At 42.4% G+C, this 23,749-nt stretch overlaps 1 long non-coding RNA gene and 1 pseudogene across 1 annotated transcript; one reads left to right on the forward strand and one right to left on the reverse strand.

Moving 5' to 3' along the window:
* Window positions 1–1,385: 1,385 nt before the first annotated feature.
* Window positions 1,386–23,733, reverse strand: LOC141407018 (uncharacterized). The gene is made up of 3 exons (XR_012413760.1): window positions 23,597–23,733; window positions 22,453–22,514; window positions 1,386–1,909 (listed from the first exon to the last, which is right to left on the reverse strand). It is a non-coding gene; the product is annotated as an uncharacterized lncRNA (long non-coding RNA).
* LOC102120525 (methionine adenosyltransferase 2 subunit beta pseudogene) lies at window positions 7,125–8,203 on the forward strand (annotated as a pseudogene).
* Window positions 23,734–23,749: the final 16 nt, after the last annotated feature.

Here is a 23,749-nt window from a genome sequence, read left to right on the forward strand (position 1 = left end):
ATAGAAGAGTGCCTGGCACATTATATAAGTGTCGGCTATTATTGTTCTCCTGAAGATATGATGCCAAAATTATTCACAAAGGACTACAAAGATCTGAGTAATTTAGAAGCAAAAACCTCTGAGGCTAAAATAGATGCTCCTGGACAGATCTGAAAAAGCATCAGTAATCATCTACATGTCCTTATATCAGAGAAATGGGAATTGCTTCATTCACATGTCACAAAATGAATGTTATTCAATAGGGAGCACTTTAAGTCAACAATAAAAACAGAGAAATATCCCTACCTTCATGTCTGCTCTTTGTAGAACTGGGTGCAATTGAAGAATGTGGAATTTCTATTTTCTGACTGACTTTCTGTGGAACTGGATCCTAAACAATCACCAATGGTTCTCACCTGTGATCCCAGCACTTCCAGAGGCCGAGGTAGATCACCTGAGTCCAGGAGTTCAAGACCAGCCTGGGCAACATGGCGAGACCCCATCTCTATTAAAAAAAAAAAAAAAAAAGGAATCAAACTATTCTAAAAATATAATGAACACAAAAGAACTCGGAGTTAAATACGGTGAATTGAAACATGATTTTCTTGATTCTCCTAAGGCCCTAACATGGCAGCAGAGAGACAAAGAACAAAGGCGAGAAAGTGACGGATGAGAAATGCCAACAAATGCTTGAAAGATGCACGAAGGGGAAATGACTGAGCCGACTGGAGGCGGCTGACCTGAGGGTCTGCAGTGCAGCCCTGCAGCCCAGCACTCAGAGGCACTGTGTTCTTTGGAAGGTGGAGTCGAAGGAAAAAGTTGAAAAAAGGGACTGGTGGAAAGTTTGAAGCAAGAGCAGTTAGCCCCTTCCCCTCTTCCATGCCCTCCCTTCCCACTGCAAGATACTAGAGTTCATTTTCTGGACCAAATGAGCCAGAGAAGATCTGGACTCAATCAGCAGGAACAAGAGGAGGTTGAAAGTAACACGGAACACTGGAGGACTCCGTTATTAATAAAGTCGGCTGCCAGAGCCGTGAGACTCCTGGCTGCCTTCTCCTGCCTGGTTCTCGGAGGGCAGTCAGCCAAGCACACACCACCCAGTGGGTCTGGAAGCCCCTCCCTGGAAAAACTAAATGGCCCCAGAAGAGACCTCCGTATGTTGTTTGTGTTGGGGGTGAGGGAAAGGTTTGCCATATGACACAGCTGGCATCCCACCCAATCTCCCTGAAGATGTTAATCCCCAAAGCCACCAGTCAGCCAGTGTCCTCACCCCAGAGCTCCAGTATCTCACTGTAGAACAGACACAGACCGCTTAGAGTCACAGCAGCATTTTCAGAAAGTGTCCATACCATGGACACAAACAGACTGAAGAAAGCAATTCTGAGAAAACAAAGACATTCAGAAACTAGGGAAAAAAAAGTTTAATTAAAATTACTTTTTAATCAGAAAAAAATAAGGTGAGATACTGTATCTATGAAACAAGAATGTGTTGCAATAAAAAGGAATATTCTGAGAACAAGGAACCACACTTAGAAACTAAAACTATGAGAGCTAAAATTACAAATTCAATACAAAGTTTAAAAGTAGAGCAAGAAACTTTTAAAGCGGAATAAGCAACCAAAGAACTGAACAATAGAAAAGACCACCAGAGGATGAGTTCCCAAACCCACATCCGATTACTGCCCCAGGGAGAGGAAAATAGAGGGGAGAAAATTATTAAAGAAATGATTTGAGAAACTCACAGTTCTGCTTGCAGCAGTTGGAGTTGGGCTTCCTTTCACAGGCAGCAGAAGATTCCCTGATGGTCATGAGGAGCATTCCAGGAAGATGAGGACTCAGGAGTGCTCCTGGAGTGGGCAACTTGGAGGTCACTGGGTAACTTGGTGAGAGCAATTTTGGCAGAGTAGTGGGGCTGAATCCAGGGGGAAGTCTGGTGAGCGAATGGAAAGGAAGCAGAGACAATGTGTGAGCACACACAAGTTTTACAGCGAGAAAGAAAATCAACTGACAGCTACGAGAAGGATTTTTTTTTTTTTTTTTTTGATGGAGTCTTGCTCTGTTGCCCAGGCTGGAGTACAGTGGTGCGATCTTGGCTCACTGCAAGGTCTGCCTCCCAGGTTCACACCATTCTCCTGCCTCAGCCTCCCGAGTAGCTGGGACTACAGGTGCCCACCACCACGCCCAGCTAATTTTTTGTATTTTTAGTAGAGATGGAGTTTCACCGTGTTAGCCAGGATGGTCTCAATCTCCTGACCTCATGATCCACCTGCCTCTGCCTCCCAAAGTGCTGGGATTACAGCTGTGAGTCACTGCACCTGGCCATAGGATTTTTTTTTTTTTTTAATTTATTCTTGAGACGGAGTTTTGCTCTTGTTGCCCAGGCTGGAGTTCAATGGTGTAATCTTGGCTCACCGCAACCTCTGCCTCCCGGGTTCAAGTGATTCAAGGAGGATTTTTTTCTTTTTTTTTTTTTTATTATACTTTAAGTTCTAGGGTACATGTACACAACATGCAGGTTTGTTACGTATGTATACATGTGCCATGTTGGTTTGCTGCACCCATTAATTCATCATTTACATTAGGTATTTCTCCTAATGCTATCCCTCCCCCTGCCCCCAACCCATGACAGGCCCCTGTGTGTGATGTTCCCCGCACTGTGTCCAAGTGTTCTCATTGTTCAATTCCCACCTATGAGTGAGAACATGTGGTGTTTGGTTTTCTGTGCTTGTGATAGTTTGCTCAGAATGATAGTTTCCAGTTTCATCCGTGTCCCTGCAAAGGACATGAACTCATCCTTTTTTATGGCTGCATAGTATTCCATGGTGTATATATCACATTTTCTTAATCCAGTCTATCATTGACGGACATTTGGGTTAGTTCCAAGTTTTTGCTATTGTAAATAGTGACACAATAAACATATGTGCATGTGTCTTTATAGTAGCATGATTTATAATCCTTTGGGTATATACCCAGTAACGGGATGGCTGGGTCAAATGGTATTTCTAGTTCTAGATCCTTGAGGAATTGCCACACTGTCTTCCACAATGGTTGAACTAATTTACACTCCCACCAAGAGTGTGAAAGCATTCCTATTTCTCCACATCCTCTCCAGCATCTGTTGTTTCCTGACTTTTTAATGATCGCCATTCTAACTGGTGTGAGATGGTATCTCACTGTGCTTTTGATTTGCATTTCTCTGATGACTAGTGATGATGAGTATTTTTTTTTTTTTTTTTTTTTTTTTGAGACGGAGTCTCTGCCGCCCGGGCTGGAGTGCAGTGGCCGGATCTCAGCTCACTGCAAGCTCCGCCTCCCGGGTTCACACCATTCTCCTGCCTCAGCCTCCCGAGTAGCTGGGACTACAGGCGCCCGCCACCTCACCCGGCTAGTTTTTTGTGTTTTTTAGTAGAGACGGGGTTTCACCGTGTTAGCCAGGATGGTCTCGATCTCCTGACCTCGTGATCCGCCCGTCTCGGCCTCCCAAAGTGCTGGGATTACAGGCTTGAGCCACCGCGCCCGGCTGATGAGTATTTTTTAATGCGTTTGTTGGCTGCATAAATGTCTTCTTTTGAGAAGTGTCTGTTCATATCCTTTGCCCACTTTTTGATGGGGTTGATTTTTTCTTGTAAATTTGTTTAAGTTCTTTGTAGATTCTGGATATTAGCCCTTTGTCAGATGGGTAGACTGCAAAAATTTTCTCCCATTCTGTAGATTGCCTGTTCACTCTGATGGTAGTTTTTTTTTTTTTCTGTGCAGAAACTCTTTGGTTTAATTAGATCCCATTTGTCTATTTTGGCTTTTGTTGCCATTGCTTTTGGTGTTTCAGTCATGAAGTCCTTGCCCATGCCTATGTCCTGAATGGTATTGCCTGTGTTTTCTTCTAGAGTTTTTATGGTTTTAGGTCTAACATTTAAGTATTTAATCTATCTTGAATTAAATTTTGTATAAAGTGTAAGGAAAGGATCCAGTTTCAGCTTTCCACATATGCCTAGCCAGTTTTCCCAGCACCATTTATGAAATAGGGAATCCTTTCCCCATTTCTTCTTTCTGTCAGGTTTTTCAAAGATCAGATGGTTGTAGATGTGTGGTGTTATTTCTGAGGCCTCTGTTCTGCTCCATTGGTCTATATATCTGTTTGGTACCAGTACCATGCTGTTTTGGTTACTGTAGCCTTGTAGTATAGTTTGAAGTCGGGTAGCGTGATGTCTCCAGCTTTGTTCTTTTGGCTTACGATTGTCTTAGCAATGAGGGCTCTTTTTTGGTTCCATATGAACTTTGAAGTAGTTTTTTCCAATTCTGTGAAGAAAGTCATTGGTAGCTTGATGGGGATGGCACTGAATCTATAAATTACCTTGGGCAGTATGGCCATTTTCACGATATTGATTCTTCCTATCCATGAGCATGGAATGTTCTTTCATTTGTTTGTGTCCTCTTTTATTTTGTTGAGCAGTGGTTTGTAGTTCTCCTTGAAGAGGTCCTTCACATCCCTTGTAAGTTGGATTCCTAGGTATTTTATTCTCTTTGTAGCAGTTGTGAATGGAAGTTCACTCATGATTTGGCTCTCTGTCTGTTACTGGTATACAGGAATGCTTGTGATTTTTGCACATTGATTTTGTATCCTGAGACTTTGCTGAAGTTGCTTATGAGACTTTGCTGAAGTTGCTTATCAGCTTAAGGAAATTTGGGGCTGAGACGATGGGGTTTTCTAAATATACAGTCATGTCATCTGCAAACAGGGACAATTTGACTTCCCCTTTTCCTGAATACCCTTTATTTCCTTCTCTTGCCTGATTGTCCTGGCCAGAACTTCCAACACTTTGTTGAATAGGAGTGGTGAGAGAGGGCATCCCTGTCTTGTGCCAGCTTTCAAAGGGAATGCTTCCAGTTTTTGCCCATTCAGTATGATATTGGCTGTGGGTTTGTCATAAATAGTTATTATTTTGAGATGCATTCCATCAATACCTAGTTTATTGAGTTTTTAGCATGAAGGGATGTTGAATTTTATTGAAGGTCTTTTCTGCATCTGTTGAGATAATCATATGTTTTTTCGTTGGTTCTGTTAATGTGATGGATTACGTTTATTGATTTGCATATATTGAACCAGACTTGCATCCCAGGGAGGAAGTTGACTTGATTGTGGTGGATAAGCTTTTTGATGTGATGCTTCATTCAGTTTCCCAGTATTTTATTGAGGATTTTTGCATCGATGTTCATCAGGGATATTGGTCTAAAATTCTCTTTTTTTTTGTCTCTGCCAGACTTTGATATCCGGATGATGCTGGCCTCATAAAATGAGGCAGGGAGGAGTCCCTCTTTTCCTATGGATTGGAATAGTTTCAGAAGGAATAGTACCAGCTCCTCTTTGTACCTCTGGTAGAATTTGGCTGTGAATCCATCTGGTCCTGGACTTTTTTTGGTTGCTAGGCTATTAATTATTGCCTCAATTTCAGAGCCTGTTATTGGTGTATTCAGAGGTTCAACTTCTTTGTGGCTTAGTCTTGCAAGGGTGTACGTGTCCAGGAATTTATCTATTTCTTCTAGATTTTCTAGTTTATTTGTGTAGAGGTGTTTATAGTATTCTCTGATGGTAGTTTGTATTTCTGTGGGATCGGTGGTGATATCCTTTTGATCAGTTTTTATTGCATCTATTTCATTCTTCTCTCTTTTCTTCTTTATTAATCTTGCTAGTGGTCTATCAATTTTGTTGATCTTTTCAAAAAACCAGCTCCTGGATTCATTGATTTTTTGAAGGGTTTTTTGTGTCTCTATCTCCTTCAGTTCTCCTCTGATCTTAGTTATTTCTTGCCTTCTGCTAGCTTTTGAATTTGTTTGCTCTTGCTTCTCCTGTTCTTTTAATTGTGATGTTAGGGTGTCAATTTTGGATCTTTCCTGCTTCCTCTTGTGGGCATTTAGTGCTATATATTTCCTGCTACATACTGCTTTAAATGTGTACCAGAGATTCTGGTACATTGTGTCTTTGTTCTCATTGGTTTCAAAGAACATCTTTATTTCTGCCTTCATTTCATTATTTATCCAGTAGTCATTCAGGAGCAGGCTGTACAATTTCCATGTAGTTGTGTGGTTTTGAGTGAGTTTCTTAATCCTGCGTTCTAATTTGATTGCACTGTGGTCTGAGAGGCAGTTTGTTCTGATTTCTGGTCTTTCACATTTGCTGAGGAGTGCTTTACTTCGAACTGTGTGGTCAATTTTGGAATAACTGTGATGTGGTGCTCAGAAGAATGTATATTCTGTTGATTTGGGGTGGCGAGTTCCTAATAGATGCCTATTAGGTGTGCTTGGTGCAGAGCTGAGTTCAAGTCCTGGATATCCTTGTTAACCTTCTGTCTCATTATCTAATTTTGACAGTGGAGTGTTAAAGTCTCCCATTATTATTATGTGGGAGTCTGAGTCTCTTTGTAGGTCTCTAAGGACTTGCCTTATGAATCTGGGTGCTCCTATATTGGGTGTATATATATTTAGGATAGTTAGCTCTTCTTGTTGAATTGATCCCTTTACCATTAAGTAATGGCCTTCTTTGTCTCTTCTGATCTTTGTTGGTTTAAAGTCCGTTTTATCAGAGACTAGGATTGCAACCCCTGCTTTTTTTTTTGTTTTCCATTTGCTTGGTAGATCTTCCTCCATCCCTTTACTTTGAGCCTGTATGTATCTGCATATGAGATGGGTCTCCTGAATACAGCACACTGATGGGTCTTGACTCTTTATCCAACTTGCCAGTCTGTGGCTTTTACTTGATGCATTTAGCCCATTTACATTTAAGGTTAATATTGTTATGTGTGAATTTGATCCTGTCATTATGATCTTAGCTGGTTATTTTGCTCATTAGCTGATGCAGTTTCTTCCTAGAATCGATGGACTTTACAATTTGGCATGTTTTTGCAATGGCTGGTACTGGTTGTTCCTTCCCAGGTTTAGTGCTTCCTTCAGGAGCTCTTGAAAGGCAGGCCTGGTGGTGACAAAATCTCTCAACATTTCCTTGTCTATAAAGGATTTTATTTCTCCTTCACTTATGAAGCTTAGTTTGGCTGGATATTAAATTCTGGGTTGAAAATTCTTTCCTTTAAGAATGTTGAGGAGGCCCGCGTCAATCCTGGGTTGGAGGAGGTGGTGGCTGGTGAGGCTGTGGCGTGAAGACAGCAGGCATGGTGGGGCGGGAGAAAGAGCTCTCTATACACTTTGTTCCCAGGAGCTGCCGGCTGGTGGAGGAGGAAGTTAACATCCCTAATAGGAGGGTTCTGGTTACTGGTGCCACTGGGCTTCTTGGCAGAGCTGTACACAAAGAATTTCAGCAGAATAATTGGCATGCTGTTGGCTGTGGTTTTAGAAGAGCAAGACCAAAATTTGACCAGGTTAATCTGTGGATTCTAATGCAGTTCATCACATCATTCATGATTTTCAGCCCCATGTTATAGTGCATTGTGCAGCAGAGAAAAGACCAGATGTTGTAGAAAATCAGCCAGATGCTGCCTCTCAACTTAATGTGGATGCTTCTGGGAATTTAGCAAAGGAAGCAGCTGCTGTTGGGGCATTTCTCATCTACATTAGCTCAGATTATGTATTTGATGGAACAAATCCACCTTACAGAGAGGAAGACATACCAGCTCCCCTAAATTTGTATGGCAAAACAAAATTAGATGGAGAAAAGGCTGTCCTGGAGAACACTTTAGGAGCTGCTATTTTGAGGATTCCTATTCTGTATGGGGAAGTTGAAAAGCTCGAAGAATGTGACTGTTATGTTTGATAAAGTGCAGTTCAGCAACAAGTCAGCAAACATGGATCACCAGCAGCAGAGGTTCCTCACACATGTCAAAGAGGTGGCCACTGTGTGCCGGCAGCTAGCAGAGAAGAGAATGCTGGATCCATCAATTAAGGGAACCTTTCACTGGTCTGGCAATGAACAGATGACTAAGTATGAAATGGCGTGTGCAATTGCAGATGCCTTCAACCTCCCCAGCAGTCACTTAAGACCTATTACTGACAGCCCTGTCCTAGGAGCACAGCGTCCAAGAAATGCTCAGCTTGACTGCTCCAAATTGGAGACCTTGGGCACTGGCCAACGAACACCACTTCGAATTGGAATTAAAGAATCACTTTGGCCTTTCCTCATTGACAAGAGATGGAGACAAATGGTCTTTCATTAGTTTGTGTTGAGTTTTTTTTTTTTTTTAATGAAAAGTATAGCATGTGGCACTTTTTAAAGAACAAAGGAAATAGTTTTGTATGAGTACTTTAATTGTGACTCTTAGGATCTTTCAGGTCAATGATGCTCTTGCACTAGTGAAATTGTCTAAAGAAACTAAAGGGCAATGTTGCCCTGTTTGCAGTAATTTTTCTTTTTATCATTTTGTTTGTCCTGGCTAAACTTGGAGTTTGAGTATAGTAAATTAGATCCTTAAATATTTGAGAGCCAGGATGAAGCAGATCAGCTGTAGACTTTTCAGATGAAATGCATTGTTCATTCTCATAACCTCCATATTTTCAGGATTTTTGAAGCTGTTGACCTTTTCATGTTCATTATTTTAAATTGTGTGAAATGGTATAGAAATCATTGGTGTTCATTATTTGCTTTGCTTGAGCTCAGATCAAAATGTTTGAAGAAAGGAACTTTATTTTTGCAAGTTATATACAGTTTTTATGCTTAAGATATTTCAACATGTTATGTATATTGGAACTTCTACAGCTTGATGCTTCCTGCTTTTATAGCAGTTTATGGGGAGCACTTGAAAGAGCATGTATACGTGTATTTTTTTCCTAGGTAAACATTGAATGCAAATGTGTATTTTTTAAATATAAATATATAACTGTCCTTTTCATCCCATGTTGCCGCTAAGTGATATTTCGTATGTGTGGTTATACTCATAAAAATGGGCCTTGTAAGTCTTTTCACCATTCATGAATAATAATAAATATGTACTGCTGGCATATAAAAAAAAAAATGTTGAATATTTGCCCCCACTCTCTTCTGGCTTGTAGAGTTTCTGCTGAGAGATTCGCTGTTAGTCTGATGGGCTTCCCTTTGTGGGTAACTTGACCTTTCTCTCTGGCTGCCCTTCACATTTTTTCCTTCATTTCAACCTTGGTGAATCTGACAATTATGTGTCTTGGGGTTGCTCTTCTCGAGGAGTATCTTTGTGGTGTTCTCTGTATTTCCTGAATTTGAATGTTGGCCTGCCTTGTTAAGTTGGGGAAGTTCTCCTGGATAATATCCTGAAGAGTGTTTTCCAACTTGGTTCCATTCTCCCTGTCACTTTCAAGTACACCAATCAGACGTAGATTTGGTCTTTTCACATAGTCCCATATTTTTTGGAGGCTTTGCTCGTTTCTTTTTATTCTTTTTTCTCTAAACTTCTCCTCTTGCTTTATTTCATTAATTTGATCTTCAATCACGGATACCCTTTCTTCCACTTGATTGAATCGGCTATTGTAGCTTGTGCATGTGTCACGCAGTTCTTGTGCCATGGTTTTCAGCTCCAACAGGTCATTTAAGGTTGTCTCTACACTATTTATTCTAGTTAGCCATTCATCTCATCTCTTTTCAAGGTTTTTAGCTTCCTTGCGATGGGTTCGAACATCCTCCTTTAGCTTGGAGAAGTTTGTTATTAACGACCTTCTGAAGCCTACTTCTGTCAACTCGTCGAAGTCATTCTCCATCTAGCTTTGTTTGGTTGCTGGCACGGAGCTGCAATCCTTTGGAGGAGAAGAGGCGCTCTGGTTTTTAGAACTTTCAGCTTTGGCCGGGCGCGGTGGCTCACGCCTGTAATCCCAGCACTTTGGGAGGCCAAGGCGGGCGGATCACAAGGTCAGGAGATCAAGACCACGGTGAAACCCCGTCTCTACTAAAAATACAAAAAATTAGCCGGGCGCGGTTGTGGGCGCCTGTAGTCCCAGCTACTCGGGAGGCTGAGGCAGGAGAATGGCGTGAACCCGGGAGGCGGAGCTTGCAGTGAGCCGAGATCGCGCCACTGCACTCCAGCCTGGGCGACAGAGCGAGACTCCGTCTCAAAAAAAAAAAAAAAAAAAAAAAAAAAAAAAAAAAAAAAGAACTTTCAGCTTTTTTGCTCAGTTTCTCCCCATCTTTGGGGTTTTATCTACCTTTGGTCTTTGATGCGGGTGACCTACAGATGAGGTTTTGGTGTGGATGTCCTTTTAGTTGATGTTGATGCTATTCCTTTCTGTTTGTTAGTTTTCCTTCTAAGAGTCAGTTCCCTCGGCTGCAGGCCTGTTGTTGGAGTTTGCTGGAGGTCCACTCCAGACCCTGTTTGCTTGGGTATCACCAGCAGAGGCTGCAGAACAGCAAATATTGCAGAACAGCAAATATTGCTGCCTGATCTCGAGGAGGGTTTTTTTTTTAAAGAGTCATTAGGACATGCTTCTATGATGATTTAAAAAATAAATAGTAAAAGTAGCTTGAAATAGCAATTGTATTCCTGTTTCTGAGGTAAAGACCATATATATATGTGTGTGTGTATATATTTATATATATGTGTGTATATATATGTTTGTTTGTTTGTTTTGAGACAGAGTCTCACTGTCTCCCAGGCTGGAGTGCAGTGCTTCGATCTCAGCTCACTGCAACCTCCACCTCCCAAGTTCAAGCGATTCTTGTGCCTCAGCCTTCCAAGTAGCTGGGATTACAGGTGCATGCCACCACACCTGGCTAATTTTTGTATTTTGTATATATTTTTTAGATGGAATTTCACTCTTGTCATCCAGGCTGGAGTGCAATGGTGTGATCTCAGCTAACTGCAACCTCTGCCTCCCTGGTTCGAGTGATTCTTCTGCCTCAGCCTCCCGAGTAGCTGGGATTACAGGCATGTGCCACCGTGTCCAGCTAATTTTTGTATTTTTAGTAGAGATAGGGTTTCACCATATCAGCCAGGTTGGTCTGGAACTCCTGACCTCAGGTGATCCACCCACCTCAGCCTCCCAAACTGCTGGGATTACAGGCATGAGCCGCTGTGCCCAGCTTAATTTGTGTATTTTTTAGTGGAGGCAAGGTTTTGCCATGCTGGGCTAGGCTGGTCTCAAACTCCTGACCTCAAGGGATCTGCCCATCTCAGTCTCCCAAAGTGCTGGAATTATAGGGGTGAGCCACCATGCCTGTCTCACATTTATAATAAAGAAAATGGAGGGCTGAGAGTGGTGGTCCATGCCTGTAATCTCAGCATTATGGGAGGCCAATGCAGGAGGATCGTTTGAGGCCAAGATTTGGAGACCAGCCAGGGCAACATAGCAAGGCCCCGCCTCCGCAAAAAATGGTATGCACCCATCATCCCAGCTACTCAGGAGGCTGAGATGGGAGGATCACTTGAACCCAGGAATTCTAGGCTACAGTGAACTATGATCATGCCACTGCACTCCTGCCTTGGTGACCAAGCAAGACCCTGTCTCTAAAAGAAGAAAGAATAAAAAGAAAATGGAAAAGAAAATTTCGAATTCAGGAATTCTGGTGCCTAAACACCTTTGACCTCAACGATGGGGAAGATTTAAATTCAAGGGATTATAAGAGATGAGGAAGGATATGACTTTTTTCCCCCATCTGCCTCAGTTCTCCATAATTACACAGTACATATGAAAATAACTATAGATCTATTCTGGTCACTGATTTTCTAGAAAAAGTTTCAGTTCTTTTCCCACTGTATATTCAGTAGTTTCTTGCATCACTAGTGCAGTGTCCTGAATAGTTCACATTCAAGGTCAGCAATTTTATTTTTATTTATTTTATTTTTTGAGATAAGAGTCTTGCTCTGTTGCCCAGGTTGGAGTGCAGTGATGCAATCTCACCTCATTACAACCTCAGCCTCCTGGGGTCAAGTGATTCTCCTGCCTCAGCCTCCTGAGTAGCTGGGATTACAGGCGCATATGCCACCACCCCTGGCTAATTTTTGTATTTTTAGTAAAGACGGGGTTTCACCATATGGGACAGGCTGGTCTCGAACTCCTGACCTCGTGATCTGCCTGCCTCGGCCTCCCAAAGTGCTGGGATTACAGGCGTGAGCCACTGCACCCAGCCAGATCAGTAATTTTATTATCCATTTGCTCAACAAGTAATTTAATCATTCAACAGGATTCATTCAGCCCCCACAATATGGCAGGGTACACGCATCTACAATGCTAGGTGATAGAGACAAGCTGCAAAGGCCAGGCCTCTGCCCTCACCATGCTCAGTAAGGTGGGAAGTGCTGGACACCTGCGTGAGAACCATGCAAGGCACTCCCCATGGCTGAAACGCAAGAGGTATCTGCTGCAGCCACAACACGGCAGGGCCATCAGGAGAGGACAATGTGACACAGAAAGCAAAGAGGGATCCACTGGGAAGAGGCTGTGGCTTCAGCCCTGCAGCACCTGGGGAAGTGCTGTCCCTCAGGAACCTAGGAGTCCCCTCAGAGGATTAGGAAAGGCTGGTGCCGCTTTTGTGTGGGGGTTGACTCTCTTACAACCTGAAGTCTTCTGCCAAACTCTGCAACTGATTTCCGGGAAATCTGTGTGAAGAGCAAAACATGTTACCAGCACAGTAGGTCAACCCCAGGGCGGAGCCCACTGCTCACTTACACAACTGTCATTTCTGCCTCCCCTGGACCAGCACCGGCTCACTGTGTGGCTTTCACCAGGAGAGAACATTGTGACCTGCCAAGGGAGTGTCTCTGCCCTGGGAACTCAGCACTCCTGCCCAGGTATTATAGAGCCAGGTGAGTGGAGAGGGTTAGGAACACCACTAAGACCTCAGCCTGCTAAACTGCACTTTGAAAATTCAAGCCTTGTTGGACTGAGTGTTAGTGCAGTTTCCAGAAAGGCCTAGGTTACTCCCTGGCGCTGGAAGAATCTGATTCAGTGTCGATCCAGAACGTGCTGTGATGAATGTTCTCTCTGTATAAAGTATCTCCTATTTCAACAGCCATCATGGGAAAAAAAAAATCTATGAAAAGTAAAAGGAGCAGCAATGAGTTAGAAGCACTGCTCAGTCACAGAAAATGTTTCCACCCAAGAAATAATTTTATTCTATTTTTGCAAATGCAAATAAGAATGGAAATTTAACATGGTCACTTCCACTGTGGAGCAGGCTTTTATAATTGCTGCCAAGTTCCGCAATAATCATAAATGCCTCTCATTCACTCACATGCTAAGCTTGACCCTCACGCGTCCTCGCAGCACATCTGAGACTTTGGTGTCTTTCTCTCAGCTAGAAGCCTGCCATTTTCCAGCTTCTGTTTTGCACAAATGCAGCAAGCTATGCAGCTTAGGATCTGGGTTTAGACAGTGAAAGATTTTGACTTGCACTTTTTCAGCCTGTCGTGGAGACAGCATGGTGAAGGGGCAACTCCTGGAGGGCTTTTCGTCCTGTGTGAGCTGAGGCCAGTCACTTCAGTTCTCGGGGCCTCAGTTTTCCCCTTCAGGATGTGAGGAGGTCGCATAGTAGACCCTGAGTTTTCTTCCAAAAACCACAACCTATGATTCTTTGAGCCACTCCGACTGAACTAGGTTACTCCAATGGGCAATAAAACAAGAACATGCTCTCCAGCCTTCTAGTTTCTGAATATGACGTTGAAGAAGTAGAATGGAATCTACCCCTCGGAAGTCACACCACTGCAGGGCAGGGTGCAGGAAGAAATAGGTCTCTAGGGGCCTGACAAGCTAAACCCAGAGGCTGCCTGCCGCCGGCAGCTGGCACTCAGGGCTGCACAGGGGACTGGTGAAAGAGAAGTGCTCCACAAGCCCAAGACCCTGTTCAGTCCCCAGCTAGTTCTTTGCTCAGGGGCTTTACCCCAAATCATAAGATAAACTCCTTTCCTACAAATCCACATAGGCTTCCCAGAAACCAAAGGGCTTTCCACAATGTTTCACATCACTCTTAAACACTGGCTCGGGCCAGGCGCGGTGGCTCACGCCTGTAATTCCAGCACTGTGGGAGGCCAAGGTGGGCGGATCACAAGGTCAGGAGATCTCGACCATCCTGGCTAACACGGTGAAACCCCATCTCTACTAAAAAAAAAAAAAAAAAAAAAAAAAAAAAAAAAAAATTAGCCGGGCTTGGTGGCAGGCTCCTATAGTCCCAGCTACTCAGGAGGCTGAGGCAGAAGAATGGCCTGAACCCACGAGGCAGAGCTTGCAGTGAGCCCAGATCATGCCACTGCACTCCAGCCTGGGGGACAGAGCGAGACTCCGTCTCAAACAAAACAAAACAACAACAACAACAACAACAACAACAACAAAAACCACTGACTCATCAAGCGGGGGTTCATCAATGCTTTTTGGATGACGTGGTTCCACACAACTTCTCAGCTGTCCATGACACCTTTCTCCTAGCCCCAGATTCAACAGTCAGCAGCTTACAAAAAAGATCCCCCTATAGTAACTTTATTGAGACATAAGTTACATACAAGTTGTATTGACTTAAAGTACACAACTGGATGAGTCTGGACCATTGTATACACCATGAAACTATCATTGTCACCAAGATTACAACACTGCCATTGCCACCAAAAGATTCCTGTGCTTTTCTGCAGTCCTGTCTTCTATCCCCTCCTACAGGCAACCACCAACCTGCTTTTTGTCACTACATAGATCAGTTTGAGTCTCTAGAATTTTACATAAATAGAATCAAACAGTATGTCCTTTTGTGTCTGGCTTCTTCCACTCAGCATAATGAGATCTGTTCATGTTGCTTGTACCAACATGTGTTTCTTTTCATTGCTAAATAGTACCCCATTGTATGGATGTACTATGTTTTATTTATCCGTTTACCCCTTGGAGGGCATTTGGGTTGTTTCCAGGGCCTATTACGAATAAAGATTCATGCGCAAGTCTTCGTGTGGATGTGTATTTTTATTTTTCTTGAGTAAATAGGAGTAGAATGGCTGGATCATATGGTGGGTGTATGTTTAAAGAAAGTTCACAAAATCCTGAGGCAAACAATAAATGATTGCCAGGCACACCTTTGCCCTCAATGAAGAAAAGGTTAGAGTTTCTTTGGAGGCATTGATTTTTAACATTCTCTTTCTCTGAATGTTTTCAATATAACAGGGATGGAAGAAGAGCTTTTAACAAGTTATACATCATTTCTCTCATTTGCAGAGGAGGAAATTAGGGCCTGGTAAGATGAAGGTACCTGCCAAAAATGAAGTTACATACAAGCCTGGCACAGTGGTTCATGCCTGTAATCCCAGTACTTTGGGAGGCTGAGGTCGCTTGAGCCCAGAAGTTCGAGATCAGCCTGGCCAACATGGTGAAACCGTGTCTCTACAAAAAATACAAAAATGAGCTGGGCATGGTGGCACACGCCTTTAGTCCCAGCTACTTGGAAGGCTGAGATGGGAGGATCACCTGATTCCAGGCAGTCGGGGCTGCAGTGAGCCGTGGTCACATCACCACACTCCAGCCTGAATTATGAGAATGAGACCCTGTCTAAAAAAAACCAAAAAGGCGGGTGCGGTGGCTCACACCTGTAATCCCAGCACTTTGGGAGGCCAAGGTGGGTGGATCATTTGAGGTCAGGAGTTCAAGACTAGCCTGGTCAACATGGTGAAACCCCGTCTTTACCAAAAATACAAAAATTAGCTGGGGGTGGTGGTGCACACCTATAATCCCAGCTACTCAGGAGGCTGCAGCAGGAGGATCACCTGTTCCTTGGGAGCCAAGATCATGCCACTTCACTGCAGCCTGGGCAACAGAGTGAAACCCTGTCTCAAAAACAAAAACAATAATCATGCTTGATTAAAAAATAAAACTAACCCGAAAAACAATAACAACAAAGAGTTACAGGCTGTATGGAAGATTGTGGCAGGTCACATGTGTGAAGAACACCACGTGGCAAATACATGTGTGCGGAGTTCTTGATGGAAGGAAATGTCAAGAGAGCCCCATGGCTCTGGGAGCTGGCTCACACTATTAGAGTTGCGCACTGTCACAGCTGGGAGTGGCCTTAGTCATCATTTATATTGGATGACGCATCTTCTCAACTTCGAATCTGATGAGGAAAAGTAGTTTTCAGCATGAGTTTCTGACAGAATCCCAGCCCTGAGACTTCACAGACAAGTGGACAGACCATCATCACTCTGCCCCAGGCCAGCACTGCTCACTCAGACAGCTAGGCCTTTGCAGTTCGAGGAGGTCAGCACCTCTGCGGAAACACCTCACACCTTTGCCAAATGTGAAACTGCCAGTAGTGAACTTTGAATTCCTTCAAGTAGAATCCAGTGGAAATAGTTGTTCCTTTTTCATCTTCGTTTGCAATAAAAATGGAATGAAATCTTTAATTGACATCTCTTTCCTAATCTGAAACATAAGCCTCATAAAATTCTAATTATAAAAATCAATTTGGCTAGGCGCGGTGGCTCACGCCTGTAATCCCAACACTCTGGGAGGCCAAGGCAGGTGGATCACCTGGGGTCGGGAGTTTGAGACCAGCCTGACCAACGTGGATAAACCCCGTCTTTACTAAAAATACAAAATTAGCTGGGTGTGGTGTCGTGTGCCTGTAATCCCAGCTACTCAGGAGGCTGAGGCAGGAGAATCGCTTGAACCTGAGATATGGAGGTTGCGGTGAGCTAAGACAGCACCATTGCACTCCAGCCTGAGCAACAAGAGTGAAACTCCGTCTCAAAAAAAAAAAAAAAAAAAAATCATGTTTGCTGTCTGTTGTTAATAGCATGCGTGATTCCTGGAGGGATACTGATAAGATCACTTTTAACAATAAAATAGCAAATCTTGGGGGGCGGAGCAAGATGGCCGAATAGGAACAGCTCCAGTCTCCAACTCCCAGCGCGAGCGACACAGAAGACCGGTGATTTCTGCATTTTCAACTGAGCCTCTGCTGCTGATACCCAGGCAAACAGGGTCTGGAGTGGACCTCAAGCAATCTCCAACAGACCTACAGCTGAGGGCCCTGACTGTTAGAAGGAAAACTATCAAACAGGAAGGACACCTACACCAAAACCCCATCAGTACATCACCATCATCAAGACCAGAGGCAGATAAAACCACAAAGATGGGGAAAAAGCAGGGCAGAAAAGCTGGAAATTCAAAAAATAAGAGCGCATCTCCCCCGGCAAAGGAGCGCAGCTCATCGCCAGCAACGGATCAAAGCTGGACAGAGAATGACTTTGACGAGATGAGAGAAGAAGGCTTCAGTCCATCAAATTTCTCAGAGCTAAAGGAGGAATTACGTACCCAGTGCAAAGAAACTAAAAATCTTGAAAAAAAAGTGGAAGAATTGATGGCTAGAGTAATTAATGCAGAGAAGGTCATAAACGAAATGAAAGAGATGAAAACCATGACACGAGAAATACGTGACAAATGCACAAGCTTCAGTAACCGACTCGATCAACTGGAAGAAAGAGTATCTGCGATTGAGGATCAAATGAATGAAATGAAGCGAGAAGAGAAACCAAAAGAAAAAAGAAGAAAAAGAAATGAACAAAGCCTGCAAGAAGTATGGGATTATGTAAAAAGACCAAATCTACGTCTGATTGGGGTGCCTGAAAGTGAGGGGGAGAATGGAACCAAGTTGGAAAACACTCTTCAGGATATCATCCAGGAGAACTTCCCCAACCTAGTAGGGCAGGCCAACATTCAAATCCAGGAAATACAGAGAACGCCACAAAGATACTCCTCGAGAAGAGCAACTCCAAGACACATAATTGCCAGATTCACCAAAGTTGAAATGAAGGAAAAAATCTTGAGGGCAGCCAGAGAGAAAGGTCGGGTTACCCACAAAGGGAAGCCCATCAGACTAACAGCAGATCTCTCGGCAGAAACTCTACAAGCCAGAAGAGAGTGGGGGCCAATATTCAACATTCTTAAAGAAAAGAATTTTAAACCCAGAATTTCATATCCAGCCAAACTAAGTTTCATAAGTGAAGGAGAAATAAAATCCTTTACAGATAAGCAAATGCTTAGAGATTTTGTCACCACTAGGCCTGCCTTACAAGAGACCCTGAAGGAAGCACTAAACATGGAAAGGAACAACCGGTACCAGCCATTGCAAAAACATGCCAAAATGTAAAGACCATCGAGGCTAGGAAGAAACTGCATCAACTAACGAGCAAAATAATCAGTTAATATCATAACGGCAGGATCAAGTTCACACATAACAATCTTAACCTTAAATGTAAATGGACTAAATGCTCCAATTAAAAGACACAGACTGGCAAACTGGATAAAGAGTCAAGACCCATCAGTCTGCTGTATTCAGGAGACCCATCTCACACGCAGAGACACACATAGGCTCAAAATAAAGGGATGGAGGAAGATTTACCAAGCAAATGGAGAACAAAGAAAAGCGGGGGTTGCAATACTAGTCTCTGATAAAACAGACTTTAAACCATCAAAGATCAAAAGAGACAAAGAAGGCCATTACATAATGGTAAAGGGATCAATTCAACAGGAAGAGCTAACTATCCTAAATATATATGCACCCAATACAGGAGCACCCAGATTCATCAAGCAAGTCCTTAGAGACTTACAAAGAGACTTAGACTCCCATACAATAATAATGGGAGACTTCAACACTCCACTGTCAACATTAGACAGATCAATGAGACAGAAAGTTAACAAGGATATCCAGGAATTGAACTCATCTCTGCAGCAAGCAGACCTAATAGACATCTATAGAACTCTCCACCCCAAATCAACAGAATATACATTCTTCTCAGCACCACATCGTACTTACTCCAAAATCGACCACGTAATTGGAAGTAAAGCACTCCTCAGCAAATGTACAAGAACAGAAATTATAACAAACTGTCTCTCAGACCACAGTGCAATCAAACTAGAACTCAGGACTAAGAAACTCAATCAAAACCGCTCAACTACATGGAAACTGAACAACCTGCTCCTGAATGACTACTGGGTACATGACGAAATGAAGGCAGAAATAAAGATGTTCTTTGAAACCAATGAGAACAAAGATACAACATACCAGAATCTCTGGGACACATTTAAAGCAGTGTGTAGAGGGAAATTTATAGCACTAAATGCCCACAAGAGAAAGCAGGAAAGATCTAAAATTGACACTCTAACATCGCAATTAAAAGAACTAGAGAAGCAAGAGCAAACACATTCGAAAGCTAGCAGAAGGCAAGAAATAACTAAGATCAGAGCAGAACTGAAGGAGATAGAGACACAAAAAACTCTCCAAAAAATCAATGAATCCAGGAGTTGGTTTTTTGAAAAGATCAACAAAATTGACAGACCACTAGCAAGACTAATAAAGAAGAAAAGAGAGAAGAATCAAATCGACACAATTAAAAATGATAAAGGGGATATCACCACCGACCCCACAGAAATACAAACTACCATCAGAGAATACTATAAACACCTCTACGCAAATAAACTGGAGAATCTAGAAGAAATGGATAATTTCCTGGACACTTACACTCTTCCAAGACTAAACCAGGAAGAAGTTGAATCCCTGAATAGACCAATAGTAGGCTCTGAAATTGAGGCAATAATTAATAGCCTACCAACCAAAAAAAGTCCAGGACCAGATGGATTCACAGCTGAATTCTACTAGAGGTACAAGGAGGAGTTGGTACCATTCCTTCTGAAACTATTCCAATCAATAGAAAAAGAGGGAATCCTCCCTAACTCATTTTATGAGGCCAACATCATCCTGATACCAAAGCCTGGCAGAGACACAACAAAAAAAGAGAATTTTAGACCAATATCCCTGATGAACATCGATGCAAAAATCCTCAATAAAATACTGGCAAACCGGATTCAGCAACACATCAAAAAGCTTATCCACCATGATCAAGTGGGCTTCATCCCTGGGATGCAAGGCTGGTTCAACATTCGCAAATCAATAAACATAATCCAGCATATAAACAGAACCAAAGACAAGAACCACATGATTATCTCAATAGATGCAGAAAAGGCTTTTGACAAAATTCAACAGCCCTTCATGCTAAAAACGCTCAATAAATTCGGTATTGATGGAACATACCTCAAAATAATAAGAGCTATTTATGACAAACCCACAGCCAATATCATACTGAATGGGCAAAAACTGGAAAAGTTCCCTTTGAAAACTGGCACAAGACAGGGATGCCCTCTCTCACCACTCCTATTCAACATAGTGCTGGAAGTTCTGGCTAGGGCAATTAGGCAAGAGAAAGAAATCAAGGGTATTCAGTTAGGAAAAGAAGAAGTCAAACTGTCCCTGTTTGCAGATGACATGATTGTATATTTAGAAAACCCCATTGTCTCAGCCCAGAATCTCCTTAAGCTGATAAGCAACTTCAGCAAAGTCTCAGGATACAAAATTAATGTGCAAAAATCACAAGCATTCTTATACACCAGTAACAGACAAACAGAGCGCCAAATCAGGAATGAACTGCCATTCACAATTGCTTCAAAGAGAATAAAATACCTAGGAATCCAACTTACAAGGGATGTAAAGGACCTCTTCAAGGAGAACTACAAACCACTGCTCAGTGAAATCAAAGAGGACACAAACAAATGGAAGAACATACCATGCTCATGGATAGGAAGAATCAATATCGTGAAAATGGCCATACTGCCCAAGGTAATTTATAGATTCAATGCCATCCCCATCAAGCTACCAATGACTTTCTTCACAGAATTGGAAAAAACTGCTTGAAAGTTCATATGGAACCAAAAAAGAGCCCGCATCTCCAAGACAATCCTAAGTCAAAAGAACAAAGTTGGAGGCATCACGCTACCTGACTTCAAACTATACTACAAGGCTACAGTAACCAAAACAGCATGGTACTGGTACCAAAACAGAGATATAGACCAATGGAACAGAACAGAGTCCTCAGAAATAATACCACACATCTACAGCCATCTGATCTTTGACAAACCTGAGAGAAACAAGAAATGGGGAAAGGATTCCCTATTTAATAAATGGTGCTGGGAAAATTGGCTAGCCATAAGTAGAAAGCTGAAACTGGATCCTTTCCTTACTCCCATTACGAAAATTAATTCAAGATGGATTAGAGACTTAAATGTTAGACCTAATACCATAAAAATCCTAGAGGAAAACCTAGGTAGTACCATTCAGGACATAGGCATGGGCAAAGACTTCATGTCTAAAACACCAAAAGCAACGGCAGCAAAAGCCAAAATTGACAAATGGGATCTAATTAAACTAAAGAGCTTCTGCACAGCAAAAGAAACTACCATCAGAGTGAACAGGCAACCTACAGAATGGGAGAAAATTTTTGCAATCTACTCATCTGACAAAGGGCTAATATCCAGAACCTACAAAGAACTCAAACAAATTTACAAGAAAAAAACAAACAACCCCATCAAAAAGTGGGCAAAGGATATGAACAGACATTTCTCAAAAGAAGACATTCATACAGCCAACAGACACATGAAAAAATGCTCATCATCACTGGCCATCAGAGAAATGCAAATCAAAACCACAATGAGATACCATCTCACACCAGTTAGAATGGCGATCATTAAAAAGTCAGGAAACAACAGGTGCTGGAGAGGATGTGGAGAAATAGGAACACTTTTACACTGTTGGTGGGATTGTAAACTAGTTCAACCATTATGGAAAACAGTATGGCGATTCCTCAAGGATCTAGAACTAGATGTACCATATGACCCAGCCATCCCATTACTGGGTATATACCCAAAGGATTATAAATTATGCTGCTATAAAGACACATGCACACGTATGTTTATTGCAGCACTATTCACAATAGCAAAGACTTGGAATCAACCCAAATGTCCATCAGTGACAGATTGGATTAAGAAAATGTGGCACATATACACCATGGAATACTATGCAGCCATCAAAAAGGATGAGTTTGCGTCCTTTGTAGGGACATGGATGCAGCTGGAAACCATCATTCTTAGCAAACTATCACAAGAACAGAAAACCAAACACCGCATGTTCTCACTCATAGGTGGGAACTGAACAATAAGATCACTTGGACACAGGAAGGGGAACATCACACACAGGGGCCTATCATGGGGAGGGGGGAGGGGGCAGGGATTGCATTGGGAGTTATACCTGATGTAAATGATGAGTTGATGGGTGCAGCACACCAACATGGCACAAGTATACATATGTAACAAACCTGCACGTTATGCACATGTACCCTACAACTTAAAGTATAATAATAATAAATAAATTTAAAAAAAAAATAGCAAATCTTATTTTAGATGGGACGCTGATTGATGCATGATATTTTAAGTGTTACAATCAGGTAGATTAAACAATGCATATTTTGAGGAAGAAACATATCACTTGGAAGTATTTGACCATAACCTCAACAGCAAATAAAATTACTTCATTCCTTTAGGAAACACAACATTGAGAAGAGAATTCATGATATGAAAAGAATATATCGGTTAGAACGGAATGACTTAGAATTGGTTTCTTGGAATGACTGTTTTTCTTCACAAAGTGAAAGGAATTGAAATGAAATGCCAAAATTATTTGACCCAAATAATAAAGAGGAAGAAATAACAACTTACTGAGAGATGTTATCTTTATCACGTTTTCAGATTTGTCGGTTTTCTCAAAGGCATCCTAGGCTCTGTGGGGAAAAAAGCCCCGATCATCATTGCTGTTGCTTTTATAGCCTGAAGATTATGCTGAATCCCAAAGGCATTTTTGTGTTTTTCATGCTACCCCATGTTGCTTTTTTTTTTTTTTTTTTTTGAGACAGAGTCTTGCTCTGTCACCCAGACTGGAGTGGAGTGGCGCCATCTTAGCTCACTGCAACCTCTGCCTCCCAGGTTCAAGTGATTCTCCTGCCTCAGCCCCCTGAGTAGCTGGGATTACTGGCACCTGCCACCGTGGCAAGCTAATTTCTGTATTTTTAGTAGAAACCAGGTTTCACCATGTTGGCCATGCTGGTCTCAAGCTCCTGACCTCAAGTGATCCGCCCACCTTGGCCTCTCAGAGCCCTGGGATTACAGGCATGAGCCATGCTGCCTGGCTTTACTGCATGTTTTTAAGGAACCCATACATATTCTCACTCTGAAGGTAAACTGTCAACTCCCAGTCTGCAATAAAAACTATTCCAGTATTCAGTCAAGGTGGAACCAAAATCTTCACATTGAAATCTAAGTTGAAGGGAGCTTTTTACTGAAGGTGTATGGGAAGGCTAAGAAAGTTCTCTAGGTGAGGAATGGGGGTGTGTCACCCACTTTTTATCATAATGACCCCCTCTTTATTTGATCCCAACTCGAATAACCCTGGAGCTCTTTTCAGAGGGCTGAGGAGACAGGAGACCTAAGCACTCTTAGTATTACTGACAGCATTTTAGCATCCGGAATGCCGGGGTCTGGTTTTCCAAGAACCTGTCCCCAAGGCTCTTTTGAGTCCATGTGAATTAATCTCCTCTGGCACAAGAGGAAAATTATATTTGGAATGCAGTTTAATCATTGCATGAAACTTCCTTGCAAATATTTTCTCCATTATGTTTGAAGCAGGTGTCGTAGGAATCAGGTATTCGATGGGAGGTATGAGCGCTTCATGGACTCTTAGCTCTCTTTTATCAACCAAAACTTATAGCACAGTCTTGGGATCAAATAACAAACCAGGCAAAAGAGGGAAGAGAATGAATTATGGCCAGCAATTCAGAAGACACACTAGAATCTTCCAGTGACTGACCTAAAAAGTCCAGCAACAGCCTCGTAAGTGAGCAGTCAACTCCTTTTCTCTTAACTTTCTGTCTCTGTTACTCTCATCGCTGAGGCTGGCAAAGGAAAGTATGCTTCCTGGAGAAAAAAAGCACACCTGAGTTCAAATCAGATTCCGTCCTTC

Source organism: Macaca fascicularis, chromosome 6, assembly GCF_037993035.2.
Source record: "Macaca fascicularis isolate 582-1 chromosome 6, T2T-MFA8v1.1".
In the NCBI taxonomy this organism is placed as follows: Eukaryota; Metazoa; Chordata; class Mammalia; order Primates; family Cercopithecidae; genus Macaca; species Macaca fascicularis.